This window comes from Nicotiana tabacum, chromosome 3, assembly GCF_000715075.1.
Source record: "Nicotiana tabacum cultivar K326 chromosome 3, ASM71507v2, whole genome shotgun sequence".
Taxonomy (NCBI): Eukaryota; Viridiplantae; Streptophyta; class Magnoliopsida; order Solanales; family Solanaceae; genus Nicotiana; species Nicotiana tabacum.
Window position 1 is genome coordinate 93574943 of NC_134082.1, and position 18355 is coordinate 93593297.

The following is an 18355-nucleotide window of genomic DNA, read 5'->3' on the forward strand; positions in this document are numbered from 1 at the left end:
CCAGCGACCTTTGCTCATGCGGTCACTTGACCGCTTCTTGTAGTGCCCCCTTTTTCCCCTCCTCACAGAGAGAGGTCCGGGTTTCGACAATCCATGTGGTGCAATGACTCATTTCCTTTTGGTAATTGGGTATTTGAAGAGTCGCCACCTAACAGATTATGTTGCGTTAGGACACCTAGAGTGATTAACTCTTGGATTGGTCTGCATTACCAGAGATTAGGGTAAGGGCTCGAGATAACCTTGAGGGGAAGGTGTTAGGCACCCCTCTTAGTCCACAACTGTGGGTCCCGACCGAACTTATATTTACAAATTAGTCCATACAAATAGTTGAATCAAATATGTACAGCACGTTTGAACAAATCAAGTAGTGAAATAAAGGTTGAACAAATTATAAAGGAAAGTGCTAAATAAGGAGAAGGTTTGGGGTAAAGAGGGGTCCTAGGTTGTTTATCCAATAGGATCACCCCACGCAATATCCGGTAAACACTTCTCAGTGAGAGGGCTACACGTGACATTAACACGTAGTCATCATATCCCATGTCTACCCTTCCCATCCCCTTATTGGTCATGCAAAGAGAGTGTTGGTCAATGATTCCTATTGCTTGCTGCTATGCGTCCCTTCTTAATAGTCCCGGGGGGAGTTAGGACCTCTACCTATAGGTAGTTCTAGACATACCCCTAAGGTTTTAAAGGCAAAAATCTAAGGCGAGAGTCAAAGAAAAGCATTCAGGACTTTCACATAAGTAGATAAATTAAAGGCTCATAGTTTCCTCCACAAACGAGCATACATGCAGCACGACTCAACCACAAGTAAGGTCTTTAGTAATCAAAGTCCTAAGGCAGGATTTCTAAATGATTATACAGGAATAAATCACTTTTAGAAACATAAGTCACAACGTATTAATTGCTTAGGATCTCTTTTAAAAACCCATTAGAATTCATAAACGTTGAGTGAGAGAAACAGCTTCAGAGAAGTGCAAGTTTTGAAAATGCCCTAAGGCTTGCCTATATGCAGAACTGATATTTATGTTAATGCAGAAACAGACAAGTTCTGAAATAGTCCCTTTTAATCTTATATGCAGGATATCTAATGAGATTAGAGAAATGTTGAAAGAACAAGTTTCAGGAAATATTGTTGCTTAATAAAGCCAGTTTTGAGAAGTAAACTAGGCGAGATACAATTGATCCATTAGGCTAACTAGAATTACTAGACAGAATTGCAAATTAGATCCTTATAGACATGATATCTAGGCGTATTATTGGTTTTAGGCAATTTGCAGTAACATTTGAAAAAATTACTGAATCGGAATTATGTCCTATAGGCATGATATCTATATTTGAGTTGATTAAAAACATGTTGACTTGGAAACTGGAAACACGATCTCTAACATGACAAATGCAGGATTTATGAACATGATTTGAATCTAATGCAAGTGACATTAAAAGTGAAGTCCTTATAGGCATGATTTCTATTATGAAATCTGATTCAACGGGAATAAAAACCCCATAGGCATGTTTTCTATTAAGCAAAAGCAATCAGATTCAACAGGAATAAAAACCTTATAGGCATGTTTTCTATCGAGTGAGGCATGCAGATTTGCAAATAAGTTCTAAGGTAGGATTTCTACCCAAGTTACCCCACAAGGTATACATCTACCCACCATTTCACTAAATACCCCAAATATCTGTTTACAAATATTACAGGCCAACAAATGAATTACATAAGTGGAATGGAAAATTAAGAAGCTATTTTATAGAGAGCCTGCTATTAGGCCACAGTAACCCAAAGCCTCCAATGGTCATTCAAGCCTCATTTCCATAGACAAATTAGAGTCTAGGTGCATCAAAGTTCCCTAAGGGTCTCAAGGACCCCGAGCAATGCTTACACCTAGACTTAATAGCCAAGCATTAAACCAGTGCAGTGTGGAAAGCCAGCCTCAGTATGCCAGAGTTCCACGGGTTCTCAAAAGGATCCCAAGGCAGTACACATACTAGAGGGGGCAAAACGTATTAACTAGGAGTAGAGTGAAACTGCAAGACTCATGTTTGAAAGAAGTTTATTAAAGACTGAACTCAAAAGGTCTGTTTTGAATGCAATTAGTAACAGAGATTATTGAAAAGAAGTTGGACTGGTAAACAAAGTTCAGACACTTCAGGATAAGACCACACAGTACAAGTGAATAAATTCAGTAATCACACAGGGGTTAAGGGGGTATGGGGATACATAGACATTGACTGCAGACACATGACCCCAGTAGGAGTATTAGGACTGGTATGGACATGCTCAGAGATAGTTTGACACTGGCATAATCACAATCCAGTCATGAACACATAGAGGGAAAAGGGGTTTGGGATTCACAAAGTGGTAAGTGCACGGTAGGTGAAAGAATGCAATTGTCCAGGCATGCTTGAATTACACAAAAGGGGTACATGAATTCAAAAGAGGGAATGAGGGTCATATTAGCATGCTTAACTACAAACTTCACAACAAAACCATAAGTAAAAGCAGGCTAGAAATAATAGAAACTAAAACAAGAAGAGAAAAATGTTGTTGTTGAGACTTTAAATTAACTAGGACATACCAGTAAGGATAAAAGGAAGCAGAATGAAAGAACCAGAGTGTATAGATGATTATCCTTGTCTTGCAGCCGGCTAATAGTAGTAGAATAACACAAATATTTTAAGTAAGAAAGGGGTTTTTTGAAAGCCAAGTGTGTGTGTCCTTTGTGAAAGATTTAGAGTATTTATAGTTGAAAGTAGATAGTGGAATAAGGTGAAAATCATAGTAGTATACTAATTTAAGAACTCAGAATCAATCACTTCAAAGAATCAAGGAAGTACTTCCTTGATTTAAGGGAGTCAGGGCCAAACGGGAAGATTCAGTACCATATAAGGGAGGAATGAAAATCAGTGCATGATTAAATAAGGAAAGTGTCAAGATTCAGTAGGCATAAAGTAGTCAATTAGGACCAAATCCAAAAGGACCTAATTAAGGAATGACTAAGTAAAACAAAGTACCATAGTAAATAAGGTAATGCAATCAGTTTATTCAAACAGACTAGTAGAATTCCCGGACTCTGAAGGAAAATCTTTCAATTACCAAAAGCTAAGGAGAATCAGAATCAATCATGGGGAGTCATGATTCTACATTCCTCAACATATAAATAGAGACGATTGAACAGAAGTATCAAACAAACAAAGTCGATTATATAGGCAGAAAGAAACAAAAAATGAGCAAAGACAGTCATGTAGAGGTGATGTAAGTAGGCTAGAGATTCAATAAAACGTATTCGAAGCGTGGTGACCACAAGAGATTAACAAGAACCAGGTAAACAGGCTAACACATAGAAACAAATCAAAGGAGAGTCATGCTAACACATAGAACCAAAATGGAGAACATCATGCTAACACACAAAAGTAGAGTAAAGAAAATCAAGCTAACCCATAGGGACAAGTAAAGAAAATCATGCTAACACACAGAAATAAGTAAAGAAAATCATGCTAACTCATAGAAACAAGTAAAGAAAATCTTTAAGAAATTAGGGATTTTTAACGGAGTTGAGTTAAAAAGTAGTAAGAACTTAGAATCGGTCGAGATAAATAAGGAAAAAGTTTTAATCATAAAGAAATCAGTCGAAATAGGTATAGAAAGAACTCTGAAAACCCTTGTTTTCAAAGGGAGTAAAAATGGTTTAGAGTAGAATGTCTTTCAAAAAAACTCGAGAATAAGCAAATCACAGAAGGAAATAGGCTTAAAGCATAAAAATAACACAGATCTAAGAGATTCAGAAGAGAGTCAGGGTTTCAAAAAGAAACCCAAGTAAAATCAAAAGGAACCTTTTGAAACTTTATCGATCGTGACATATAAGGTGTGATTTTGCCCGAAATCACACCAGAGAAAACATAAGTAACAGAAACAGAAACCCTAGGTCCAAATCGACATGGCCTAGGAACCTTCAAATCCTTATAGATGATGAGCAGAGTGATGAGAGACCCATTGGAGGCTTGGGTTGAAAAGGATAGTTGCCTGAGATGACCGGAGACTGAGAGGAGTGGAGGAGTCTAGGTTTAGGTTTGAGAGAAGAGTGGAGATGAGAGAGCATCTGAAGGTGGCGCCTTTAGAGAAATGAATTAGGGTTGGGGGTCGTTTGGAAATTAATAATGAAAGGAATTATTTGGACCGTTGATCTGGGAGATCAACTGTCAGGATTAGAACGGGTAGGTGGGTCCCAGGTCTGGGTAAGGGTTAATAGGGTGTGGGTCAGATTTTTAATTGTAAAATTGGGTTGGGAATTGGGGTCCGATTTGACTATAATTGAAAGCCAATTTGGCTATAATTTAAATAGTCAGTTTTCCCTATTTTAATTTATAAAAATAATAGATAATTTTTGGAAAATGATTTAAAAATACATAATTAACAATCTAAAAATAAAAAATCCAATTTTATGCATATAAAACATAATTAAATCTTAAAATGGGCTAACATTGCAATTTAGCTTTAAAAATACCAAATGTAATTGTAAAAATACATAAAAATTACATTATCCATATTTTGGAATAATTATAGAAATTAAATAGATGAATTATCGAAATAATAATTTTGGAAATAATTTTTTGGGGATTTTATGGGTAAAAAGGGAAAAAATAAACCAATTTAAACCCTTAAAAATTATGGGAAAATTAATAAAGCCTTGTTCATGCATATGTATAATATTTTGAAGGTATTTATGCTTATTTAAAATATATAGGGAAATATTGGGTATCAACAGCTTCCCCTACCTGAGAAGGATGAAAGAGTTTTCGGGTAAAGACATGATGGCCAATTTTGACCGGACAAGATGCTTTGAAAGACAAATGTCGAGCTTCGGTTTCTGAGTTGTCTACATATCCCTAGTTTTATAGGAATCAGGCCATGAGTAGTTCTGGATTCACCTACGGTGTATGTCGATGAAACTACTAGAAGAACGGACACGAGATGTGGAAGCGGCTATGATGAGCGGTTGAGGTTCGGGACGGTTGGAGGGAACTAGAGCAACATCACTCCTGCTAGGATAGCAGTTTCTTACTGGTTACCTACAGATAAGAGATGCTACAAACGTATTTGCAAAAATTTAAACATGATGTGGATTCCCTTTGGACCATGAAGGTTGTCTTCGGACGGTTAAAAATGACATCCTTGGACCATGCCGTATTGGGGCCATGAGTTGTTTAATGAAGGATTCGCAGGTCATGAAATGGTGTTCTAGGGCCATGAAAATGGTGCCTCCGAACCATGACGCCTTTGAATAATGATATGCAAATTTGAGAGATCCTCAGGCCATGGCATGGTGTCTTCCGGCTATGAGGATGGTGCCTTTAGACTATGACGCCTTTGGGTAGATTGGCGATGTTTCAGCCCATGATATGCGATAATATGATGTAACAAGACGAGGCTTAGTCTTGCAAAGTGGAGGACAGATCTTAGCCCGATTGAAAAGCAATTAGATTGTAGTGGTAATAGAGCGATATTTGTGCAAAGAAAGGACAGTGCTTAGTCTCGTGCAAATGGGGAGGTAAGGATTAGCCTTATGCAAGTGTGGAGGCAAGGATTAGCCTCGTGTAAATATGGATTCAAGGACTAGACTCATGCAAATATAGAGGCAAGGATTAGCCTCAGAAAATATAGAGTCAAGGCTTAGACTCGTGCAAGTATGGAGTCAAGGATTAGACTCATGCAAATAGGGACTCATAGGTTAGACTCATATGAAAGGAAGGCAGTGCTTAGCCTTACGCAAGTATGGAGGTAGAGCTTAACCTCATGTAGAATTTGGGACATGGCTTAGTCCCATGCAAATGGAAGGCAATGCTTAGCCTTATGCAAATATGGAGGTAGAGCTTAACCTCATGCAAGATTCGGGACAGGGCTTAGTCCCATGCAAATGGAAGGCAATACTTAGCCTTATGCAAATATGGAGGTTGAGCTTAACCTCACACAAAGAGAAGGCAGTGCTTAGCCTCATGCAAATATACAGTCCAAGATTAGACTCATGCAAGATTAGGGGTAGAGCTTAGTCTCATGCAAATGTGGAGTCAGAGATTAGACTCATGCAGGAAGAAGGTAGTGCTTAGACTTATGCAAATATGGAGGTAGAGCTTAACCTCATGCAAGATTCGGGGCAGGGCTTAGTCCCATGCAAATGGGGAGTCAGAGATTAGACTCATGCAAGATTGGAGATAGGGCTTAGTCTCATGTAGAGAGAAAGCAGTGCTTGGTCTTATGCAAAGAGAAAGCAGTGCTTAGCCTTATGCAGATATGAAGGCAGGGCTAGAGTCGAGGATTAGACTCATACAAATATAGAGTTAAGGGTTAGACTCATACAAAATGTAGAGTCAGGGCTTAGACTCATGCAAATATGGAGTTAGAGATTAGACTCATGCAAATATGGAGTCAGAGATTAGACTCATGCAAATGTGGAGTCAAGGCATAGACTCATGCAAATATGGAGTAAGAGATTAGACTCATGCAAATATGGAGTCAGAGATTAGACTCATGCAAATATGGAGTCAAAGATTAAACTCATGCAACGTGCGGGACAGGGCTTAGTCCCATGCAAATATGGAGTCAAAGGTTAGACTCATGCAGGGTGCGGGACAGGGCTTAGTCCCATGCAAATATGGAGTTAAAGCTTAGACACATGTAAGGTGCGGGGCAGGGCTTAGTCCCATGCAAATATGGAGTCAGAGATTAGACTCATGCAAATATAGAGTCAGAGATTAGACTCATGCAAATGTATAGTCGGAGATTAGACTCATGAAAATATGGAGTCAGAGATTAGACTCATGCAAAGAGAAAATAGCTGATAAGGGTAGAGTATATCTTATCGGGGATAGGTTCAGCGTCTAACGGCCGGATGGATAGTGAATGTTCTTTGTGTACAGATGTTATCGTCAAAGGTGCCTACGTTCAAAGAAACATCATAAGTTTCATGAGGGGAGGTTGGTTCTTGCTTCGTCTGCTATCCTTGCTCTACTCCGCTCTGGAAGCCCCCTTCAAGTTCCCCTAGGTAGCACCTGACGGTTATGAAAAATAGAATTTTCGAAAAATATGCATTTGTTGATAAAATGAAAATAGAATTGTTTTGGGAGCGTATTGATATATTAAATAATTTTGATGAACTAGCAACTGTGGCACATTCCAAAAGCATTGCAGCTTTCTCATATTGGAATTTTGAGGGTCCTCATCAAAATTTTGCCCCAGTTTGGTAGATGATTTTTTAACTATTTGCGGATGGAGAACTTTGCTGAATCTTCTTCGGAATTTTGAGAATCTTTCTCAAAATTCTGCCCCTATTCTTGACTAATGACTGACTTCCTGGCATGTGATGGCGTTGGCTGGACTTGCTCCAGAATTTTGAGGACCCTCCTCGAAATTCTGTCCCAGTTTTTGATTTTGGGGAAATGAAAATTTTATTATGATATGACCGAACCCATAAGGCTGCCTACGTATCCCCTCTTAAATAGGAATCAGGTCGAGCATGGTTCAATTATATCAGGAAAGAAGATGTGAAGTAATCTAGGTATAGTATCTTTTGACTGCGTCTGAATTAATTGGTTTTGGCCAAATCTCTCTATCCATCTCTGCAAGTATGAGGGCTCCTCCTGTTAGCACTTTGTGAACCATATACAGACCTTGCCAGTTGGGAGATAATTTCCCTTTGGCTTCATCTTGGTGTGGAAAATCTTCTTTAACACCAGCTGTCCTGGTGCGAATTGTCATGGTTTGACCCTTTTTGTTGAAAGCTCTGAACATCCTATTCTGATACAGTTGACTGTGGCACACTGCATTCATTCTTTTTCTATCGATAAGGGCCAACTATTCCTAGCGGCTTTTTATCCACTTTGCATCACTGAGTTCAGCTTCCTGTATGACTCTTAGAGAAGGAATCTCTACCTCGTCCTGGATAACAGCCTTGGTACCATAAACCAAAATGTAGGGGGTTTCCCCAGTTGATGTATGAACTATGGTGTGGTACCCTAAAAGAGCAAAGGGTAACTTTTCATGCCACTGGTTGTGATTCTCTACCATTTTCCTTAGTATCTTCTTAATGTTTTTGTTGGCGGCTTCCACGGCTCTATTCATCTGAGGTCTGTAGGCAGTGGAATTCTTGTGCTTGATTTTGAAGTTTTCACATATAGCTTTCATCAAGTCACTATTGAGGTTGGCAGCGTTGTCGGTGATAATGGACTCAGGAATCTCGAATTGGCAGACGATACAATCCTTGACAAAATCTGCAACGACCTTCTTGGTTACAGCTTTGTAGGATGCAACTTCTACCCATTTTGTGAAGTAATCAATGGCTACCAGAATAAACCGGTGTTTGTTCGAAGTAGTGGGCTCGATCGGACCAATAACATCCATTCCCCAGGCAGCGAATGGCCAAGGTGAGTTTGTTGCATTGAGCTCATTTGGTGGCACTTTAATCATGTCGGTATGTACTTGACATTGAAAGTATTTGCGGACATACTGAATACAATCCGTCTCCATGGTCATCCAAAAGTAACCTGCCCTGAGTATTTTCTTGGCCAAAACAAAGCCATTCATGTGCGGACCGCATGTCCCAGCATACACATCCTCAAGTAGCTTATAAGCTTCCTTAGCGTCAACACACCTTAGCAAACCCAAATCTGGGGTTCTTCTGTACAAGTTCCCTTCGATGTGGAAGGAGTGATTTGAAAATATCCGGAGCGTGCGTTTCTGAATATGATTTGCATGCTCCGGGTATTCTCTTTCTGATAGGTACTCTTTGATGTCATGGAACCAAATCTTTCTGTCTGCTTCCTCCTCAACATGAGCACAATATGCCGACTGATTACGGATCCTCATCGGAATAAGATCAATATAGTTTTTATCTGGATGTTGTATCATTGATGACAAAGTGGCTAGTGCGTCGGCGAACTCATTTTGAATTCTAGGCACATGTCGGAATTCTATCTTCGTGAACCTCCTTTTTAATTCCATTACATGGTGCAGATATGGCAATATCTTGGAATTCTTAGTAGCCCATTCTCCTTGTACTTGGTGAACAAGTAAATCTGAATCGCTAATCACCAACAACTCCTAAATGTTCATGTCAACTTCCATGTTGAGCCCTAGTATGCAGGCCTCATATTCTACCATGTTGTTGGTGCAGGGAAATCTGAGTTTGGCAAATACCAGATAGTGGTGACCCGTTTTCAATACCAAAACTACTCCAATGCCTACTCCTTTGAAATTTGCGGCTCCGTCAAAGAACATCCTCCAACCGTCATATGTTTTTGCAATGTCTTCTCCCACGAATGAGACTTCTTTGTCAGGAAAATACGTTTTCAAGGGTTCGTATTCTCCTCCTACTGGATTTTCAGCAAGGTAATCTGCCAAGGTTTGTCCCTTGACTGCTTTTTGAGTTACGTAGACGATGTTGAACTCACTCAGTAGTATCTACCATTTAGTCAACTTCCCAGTAGGCATGGGCTTCTGAAATATGTACTTCAGAGGATCCATCCTAGATAAGAGGTATGTAGTGTAGGCATAGAAATAATGCTTCAACTTCTGGGTTGTCCAGGTCAAAGCATAGCAAGTGCATTTGAGCAGGGAATTTCGCGCTTCATAAGGTGTGAATTTCTTACTCAGGTAATATATGGCTTTCTCCTTTCTTCCTGTATCGTCATGTTGCCCCCAAAAAACATCCAAAGGCTCCATCTAACACAGATAGATAAAGCAGCAAAGGGCGTCCTAGTTCTGGCGGGACCAAAACTGGCGATGTGGACAGGTACTCCTTGATCTTGTCAAAAGCTTTCTGACAATCCTCGGTCCAACTTGTCTCGACATCTTTCCTCAACATCTTAATGATGGGTTCACATATGACTATGGACTGTGCTATGAATCGGCTGATGTAGTTGAGCCGCCCCAGGAAGCTCATCACATCCTTCTTGCTTTTAGGTGGTGGTAATTCTTAAATAGCTTTGACTTTAGTCGGATCTAGCTCGATCCCTCGGCGACTGACAATGAATCCCAGTAATTTTCCTGTCGAAACCCCGAATACACACTTTGCGGGGTTAAACTTCAAATTATACCCCCTTAGCCTGTTAAAGAACTTCCTCAAGTCTGTTATGTGATTTGCGGCCCTCTTGGATTTTATAATGACATCATCCACATACACCTCTATTTCTTTGTGTATCATATCATGAAAGATGGTTGACATGGCTCTCATGTGGGTGGCCCCAACATTCTTCAAACCGAATGGCATCATCTTGTAACAGTACACACCCCATGGTATGATGAAAGTTGTCTTCTCTGCATCTTCTTCATCCATCCAAATCTGGTGATAACCCACGAAGCAATCCACAAAGGATTGGAGTTCATGCTTGGCGTAGTTATCGATCAGGATGTGTATATTTGGCAGTAGGAAGTCGTCTTTGGGACTTGCTCTATTCAAATCCCGATAATCAACACACACTCGGACCTTCCCATCTTTCTTTGAAGCTGGCACAATATTAGCTAACCATATTAGTTACTCAACTACCCTGAGAACCTTGGCATTGATCTGCATGGTAACTTCCTCCTTGATCTTCCAACTCATGTCTGGTTAGAATTTTTTGAGTTTCTGCTTGACTGGCGGGCACATGGGATTGGTAGGCAACTTGTGAGCTACTATAGATGTGCTCAAACCAGTCATATCGTCATATGACCATGCGAAGATATCCTCATATTCCTTTAGAAAACAGATGTACTCTTCCTTCTTTGTTGGTGACAAACGAATGATGATGCGGGTCTCTTTGACGGTCTCGGCGTCTCCCAAATTTACTATTTTTGTTTCATCCAAGTTGAATTTAGGCTTATTCTCAAAATTCTCAACTTCTCTGACAATTTCCTCGGGTATCTCATCTTCTTCCTCTGATTCACTATTCTCCTATTGTGTTGCCTCATTACATGTCATAGTCACTGGTTCATCAGGAAAGTAATAATAACAATGTAGAAGGGAAAAGTATAAAATAGTAATGAATAATGATAAAGGATAAATGCATTTGATTAAAACTAAGAAAATTTCCAAACAAATGTTGGCTTGGTGGATCAAGCATTTATTTTGAAACAAAGAAATCTTAAACAAAATTGCTGAAAAAATTTAAATGCCTAGAACAGCTAAAAATTCTGCCAAGCTACTCAAGGACTCGGCGGGCTAGGGATGGTGCAAGGGTCCAGTTCATAAGAACGGCTTCCTTTGCAATGGTCTGAATGGAGAGGCCTTCTTTCTCCTACTCCTCAATTATGGCACTAGAGTCCATATCCTTATCTTCCAAGAACAGGTCCTTCAGCCCAGCTAGTGCTTCTTCTTCAGCGGTTCCCCATATTGTGTCTGCCTGATGGAAAGCTTGTTCCAAATGGGGTATTGGTTGCTCAAGATGGTAATACGGTCCATGCCATGGAGGCGACCATTCCCTGTACTCCTGTCATGTATATTGGTATCCGAGCCCAAAGGTAGTACCATAATGTTTTAGCCGTATTGGCTTGGTGCTACCCTAGAGGTTCTTTCCTAACCCTTTGTCGGGTTCATATCCGGACCATGCTAGTATGCTTTCTATTTTTTTATTCCACCACTTATCCTTCTCAATGGCATTGACCCGTTCAGTGTGATGATAGGTTTCCCCTCCCAGCCTTCTTTTATGTCCAATGGCTGGAATGATTTGACTGGTGTAGATGGGATTACTCCTGTCTCCATGAATGATTACCTCCTGGCGGTTCCATTCAAAATTTATGACTTTGTGTAGTGTGGATGGCATGGCTCCAGCAGCATGGATCCATGGTGGCCCAATAAAAGATTATATGAGGCGGGTATGTCAACCACTTGGAATTCGACGTCGAACCAAGTTGGTCCCATCTGCAAACAAAGGTTGATCTCCCCGATTGTGGCCCTCTAGCACCCATCGAAAGCCTTCACATTCATGTTTGCGGTCCGTATTTCATGAAAACCTTTTCAAGGTATCTAATGGACAAATATTCAAACTCGAACCTCCATCAACCAGGACCCTGGCAATGAATTTGTCATCAAACTGTATCGTAATGTGCAATGCTCGATTGTGATTTAAACCTTCGGGCGGTAGCTCATCTTCGTGAAAGATAATCTTATGGCTCTCCAACACCTGTCCGACCATGTTGGCCATTTCTCCCCCAGTGATATTACTGGGTATATAAGTCTCACTCAATACCTTCATCATGGCATTCTTGTGCGCCTCTAAATTCCGTAGCAATGATAGGATATATATTTGAGCAGGGACATTGTTCAGATGATCAACAACAAGAGTACTCCTTTGCTTTCACTTCCCTCCACAAGTCATCCGGCCCGGTCTCAATGATAGGCTACCTAATAGTGGCATCCTTACTTGAACCTCCCAAGTGTTCAGGTGTGTAGACTCTTCCAGTTCTAGTCATCCCTTGTGCGGCGTCAGAATCCTCTATCTTAGCCTTCCCTTTTCGTCGAGCCTCGGCGACATAATCCCAGGGTATCGCCTTTGAGTAGAATGGGGGTGTGGTTGACACCATCACAGTAAAAGGTGTGACCACTTCTACTTCAAATAGAGTGGGGGTGGTTGCGGGCGGAGCTACTTCCACCTCGAATGGAACTGATGTCGTTACATCAATGTCAATAGATACCTGAGTCTGAACCACAATGGGAGTAAGTGTAACTGCAACCTTAAAATCATCGCCTTCTCGGATAAGCCCAATTGATCCCTCAGGGTCCCATTCCTTATTTGTTTCTATAATATGTACACGATCACCTCTGTGATTAGGGAGGGGATTGTTGCGGACATTAGGTGCAGCCTCCTTCGCTTGTATGACTTGTTGTCAATGAGTGTCTAAATCTTATCAAGGAGGTGTTGGGTTCTTTGCATTTTGTTGGTGGATATATCAGGGACATTGAGGGTGAGTGACAAGTTTACCAAATTGCGGACCAGCTCAAGTTCTCCTTGCAGTTCTAGTATTTTTTGTTTGAGTCTCAAAACCAGGTCATTCGGGGCCAGAGTACTACGGCCATCAGAAGTTTTTGCGTTCTTAATGTTTTCCTTTCGGATTCCACTTAAGTCATCCATCTTTGATTTCCCTCTGCTTTTTATGTTGCTTGGAGGAGGAGGAGGTGGATGGCCTCTAGATCTGGTATGATATGCTGACGAGGACAGTATGGATGAACCAACCTATGGGGATGAGAATAATAATAAAAAAAAAAGGTGACAAGTTAGTGGGGATCCTGAAATATTTGCAGTATTTAAACACATAGTGCGAGATATAAACTCGTATCATAATTTGGGAGCCTCGTTGTAGGCCTAGCGACAAATAAATTTGGAGAACTTAAAAAATGACAATAAATGCTTCATTTCATAATATAAAATAGACGAATCCAAAATGACACTAACATAATGAAAAAAAAAAAGACAAGTCACTACTGGCACTTGGCCTTATTATAAGTAAATATAATCTATTTGGTCCTAGAAGGACCTTCCCCAGATTCGATCTTTCGAACTCCATCAAACAGGTCTCCCAGCTCGCGCAGTCCAAGCAGTAAGTAGGCTCGGGCCAAATGTCCTCCCTCGGCTCCTTCAGTATTCTGACAGTTTTTGATCCTTTTTATGACTTTGCCATCCAGCTCCACTATTCCTCGCTCCAGGTATTCCAGCTTCTTGTTAAAAATGACTGCCATATCTTTCCATTCCTCGATCAACCTCATGTTCCTTTCATGTATCTCCCGATGCTCATTCTCAAAGTCGTAGACTCTTTTGCGTAGCCTGTTGTATTTGACTTGGGCTTCAGCTTCCTTGTCTATGATTCTGTTCCCTCGACCAGTCCCCGGTATCACCGCTCCTTTCAGATTGTCCTCCAACCATGCAGGGTAGAGAGGCTCGCACCCTACGTGATATCAATCTGGCTCAACCGTGCTTTTCTCAACAAAGATTTTGTAGTGCCACATGTGCTAAGCTTGGCACTTGTAAGGTATGTCATCGTCTTGGAAATCTGCCCTGAAATGGCTCATCTTGACGACCCTTGGTACAACCTGTTTTCTGCATGCTTGCCTTATAACTCGTATAGGAACATATGGATATATCCCTCTCAACCCGATCAACACCAAATGTGGAGCATCCTTGGACCTGATAATGAACTCGTCCGTTGGAAACCACTCAACCATCCACTGCACCTGTTCCTCGGTCAGATTGTCGAAGAATTCTACCCATTCGCTGGCATTTTCCGGCTGAGCAAATCCGTCTAGAATGTAGGTCATCTGCTTAGGGTGGTGGAAAGCAATGTGGTCGTTCCAAGCCCTTCGTGGAAATTCTTGGCGATAGCGACCCTTTTGGAGATGCTCCAACAACCATAATTGTGGCAATAAGTTGCAGCCCTCGAAATGTTGGACCCCTCTTTGACAGCATTCCAGGGCCTTATAAATATTAGCTATGATCATGGGGACTATGGTTTTTGTTTAACCATTAATCCCCTCCATCAGAGTTTTAGCGACTATGGCCAACCTGGTGTGGATTCTTCCCTTTTTCATTGGGAACACTATCATCCCCAAGAAGCATACGAACATGAACACTCTGCGGTGGATGTAACCCAGTGAAGTGAGGGCGATCTCATCATGATAAGTGCGGAAAGACTTGCTGTGGCCATACCTATCATAAAGATATTCGAAAAGTATGTAGGAGTCGTTCAGGCACACTAAGTTGACATTCTTTTTCAGCCCCATCATCTTCAAAAATCCCCTGCCTGTACGGTTTTCCGGCACCAAAAGCCCAGGACTGTCCCAAGTCAACCCTGCAAGTCCTCCTATTTCCTCTAGGAGCGGTGTCATTTCTATGTCGCCAAAATGGAACACGGCTCTTTCACTGTCCCAGAAAAGGGTGGCAGCCTCGATCAGTTTCTTGTTGGGTTTAATGTCTAGTAGGGAGGGCAAGTTACCCAGGTACTTCTTTATATGCTTCTTGTCACTTGAGGAAAGATCTTCCCACTAATTTAGCAACAATGGAGGGATATTGCTAACATACCAAATCTGGGGATTTCGTGCCTCATTTTCTGCAAAACAAAAATGGTTAGACCTTACCCCCACCAGACTTGACTATTTATACACTTATGATCAACATATCGGCATTTAGTTCTCCAAATGCACAGAACGTGGTTGTGTCCGTTGGGATTATGGAAAACTCGATGGACTTTGGATAAGGCTTATCTTAAAGGATCATTATGTGGACAGCATAACTGATCCGACTAGGTTTGACCATAATGCATGCACAATTTAAATAGAGTAAGGTTTCTATGGGGTTTTAGACTGGTACCCTCAAGTGGACAACTTGAGGGGGAAGGCACGAAACCGTAAACTACACCGTTGATTGACTGATTTTACCGCAAATAAGCCTTTCCGAATTTAAGGGTAATAAATAGGAAGAGCGCAACCACTCATTAAAGCGTTGCTATAGGATTTAAGACGCACGAGTGGAATATGATGTAGAGCATAATTTATGCAGTAGTTAATAACATGTAGGCAAGTATTTTCACGTAGGGAAATAAATACAACATTTAAATAATTGAAAATATAGTTAAAAAGGAAAACAAAGAGACAAGTTAGTTTTCAGGGATAAAGAATCATAAATGCTTAAGAGAAACAAACAGTTAAATTCAAATAAAGGAGGAGGGTACGGGATAAGCATGCTTGGACTAATTTTTAAAAACAAGTTTGTTATGGTAAGAGCCTAAAAGATATCCCCAGCAGAGTCGACATGTTGTCGCTCCCCCTTTTTCTCCTCCTCACAGAGAGAGGTCCGGGTTTCGACATTCCATGGGTTAAAATGACTCATTTCCTTTTGGGAATTGGGTATTTGAAGAGTCGCCACATAACAGATTATAGTGCGTTAGGACGCCTAGAGTGATTAACTCTTGGATTGGTCTACATTACTAGAGATTAGGGTAAGGGTTCGAGATAACCTCGAGGGGAAGGTGTTAGACACCCCTCTTGTCCACAATTGTGGGTCCTAATCGACTTATATTTACAAATTAGTCCATACAAATAGTTGAATCAAATAAGTACAACATGTTTGAACAAATCAAGTAGTGAAATAAAGGTTGAACAAATTATAAAGGAAAGTATTAAGCAAGGAGAAGGTTTGGGGTAAAGGGGGGTCCTAGGTTATTTTTCCTATAGAATCACCTCACGCATATCCGGTAAACAATACTCATTGAGGGGGCTACACATAACATTAACACGTAGTCATCATATCCCATGGCTACCCTTCCCGTCCCCTTATTGGTCATGCAAATGGAGTGTTGGTCACTGATTCCTATTATGTGTTGCTACTCGTCCCTTCTTAATAGTCCCGGAGGGAGTTAGGACCTATACCTATAGGCAGTTCTAGACATACCTCTAAGGTTTTAAAGGCAAAAATCTAAGGCAACAATCAAAGAAAAGCATTTAGGACTTTCACATAGGTAGAGCAATTAAAGGCTCATAGTTTCCTCCGCAAACGAGCATACAAGCAGCACGACTCAACCATAAGTAAGGTCTTTAGTAATCAAAGTCCTAAGGCAAGGTTTCTAAATAATTATGCAGAAATAAACCACTTTCAGATACAGAAGTCACAACCTATTAGTTGCCTAGGATCTCTTTTAAAAACCTATTAGAATTCAAAAACGTTGAGTGATAGAAACAACTTCAGAGAAGTGCAAGCTTTGAAAATTCCCTAAGGCTTGCCTATATGCAGAACTGATATTTATGTTAATGTAGAAACATACAAGTTTTGAAATAGTCCATTTAAATCCTATAGGCAAGATATCTATTGAGATTAGAGTAATGTTGAAAGAACCAGTTTCAGGAAATGTCGCTGCTTAACAAAGCCAGGTTTGAGAAGTAAACTAGGCGAGATACAATTGATCTATTAGTCTAATTAGAATTACCAGACAGAATTGCGAATTAGATCCTTATAGATATGATATCTAGGCGTATTATTGGTTTTAGGCAATTTGCAGTAACATGTGAAAAACTTACCGAATCGGAATTATGTCCTATAGGTATGATATCTATATTTGAGTTCATTAAAAACATGATGACTTGGAACCTGGAAACACGATCTCTAACATGACAAATGTAGGATATATGAACATGCTTTGGATCTAATACAAGTGACATTAAAAGTGATATCCTTATAGGCATGATTTATATTATGAAATCTGATTCAATAGGAATACAAACCCTATAGGCATGTTTTCTATTATGCAAAAGCAATCAGATTCAACAGAAATAAAAACCCTACAGGCATGATTTCTATCGAGTGAGGCATGCAGATTTGAAGATAAGTCCTAAGACGAGATTTTTACCCAAGTTACCCCACAAGGTATACATCTACCCACCCTTTCACTAAATACTCCAAATATTTGTTTACAAATTATTACAGGCCAACAAATGAATTACATAAGTGAAATAAAAAATTAAGAAGCTATTCTATAGAGAGCCTGCTATCAGGCCACAGTTACCCAAAGCCTCCAATAGTCTTTCAAGACTCATTTCCATAGACATATTAGAGTCTAGGTGCATCAATGTTCCATAAGGGTCTCAAGGACCCCGGGAAATGCTTACACCTAGACTTAATAGCCAAGCATTGAACCGGTGCAGCGTGGAAATCCAGCCTCAGCATGCCAGAGTTCCAAGGGTTCTCAAGAGGATCCCAAGGTAGCACACATACTAGAGGGGGTAGAACTTATTAACTAGGAGTAGATTGAAAGTGCAGGACTCATGTTTGAAAGAAGTTTATTAAAGACTGGACTCAAAAGGTCTAGTTTGAAAGCAATTAGTAATAGAGATTGTTGAAAAGAAGTTGGAGAGGTAAACAAAGTTCAGACACTTCAGGATAAGACCACACACAACAAGTGAATAAATTCAGTAATCACACGGGGGTTAAGGGGGTTTGGGGATACATAGACATTGACTGCAGACACATGACCCCAGTAGGAGTATTAGGACTAGTATAGACATGCTCAGAGATAGTTTGACACTGGCATAATCACAATCCAGTCATGAACACATAGAGGGAATAAGGGTTTGGGATTCACAAAGTGGTAAGTGCACAGTAGGTGAAAGAATGCAATTGTCCAAGCATGATTGAATTACACAAAGAGGGTACATGAATTTAAAAGAGGGAAGGGGGGGTCATATTAGCATGCTTAACTACAAACTTCACAACAAAATCATAAGTAAAAGCAGGTTAAAAATAATAGAAACTGAAACAAGAAGAGAAACATGTTGTTGTTGAGACTTTAAATTAACTAGGACATACCAGTGAGGATAAAAGTAAGCAGAATGAAAGAACC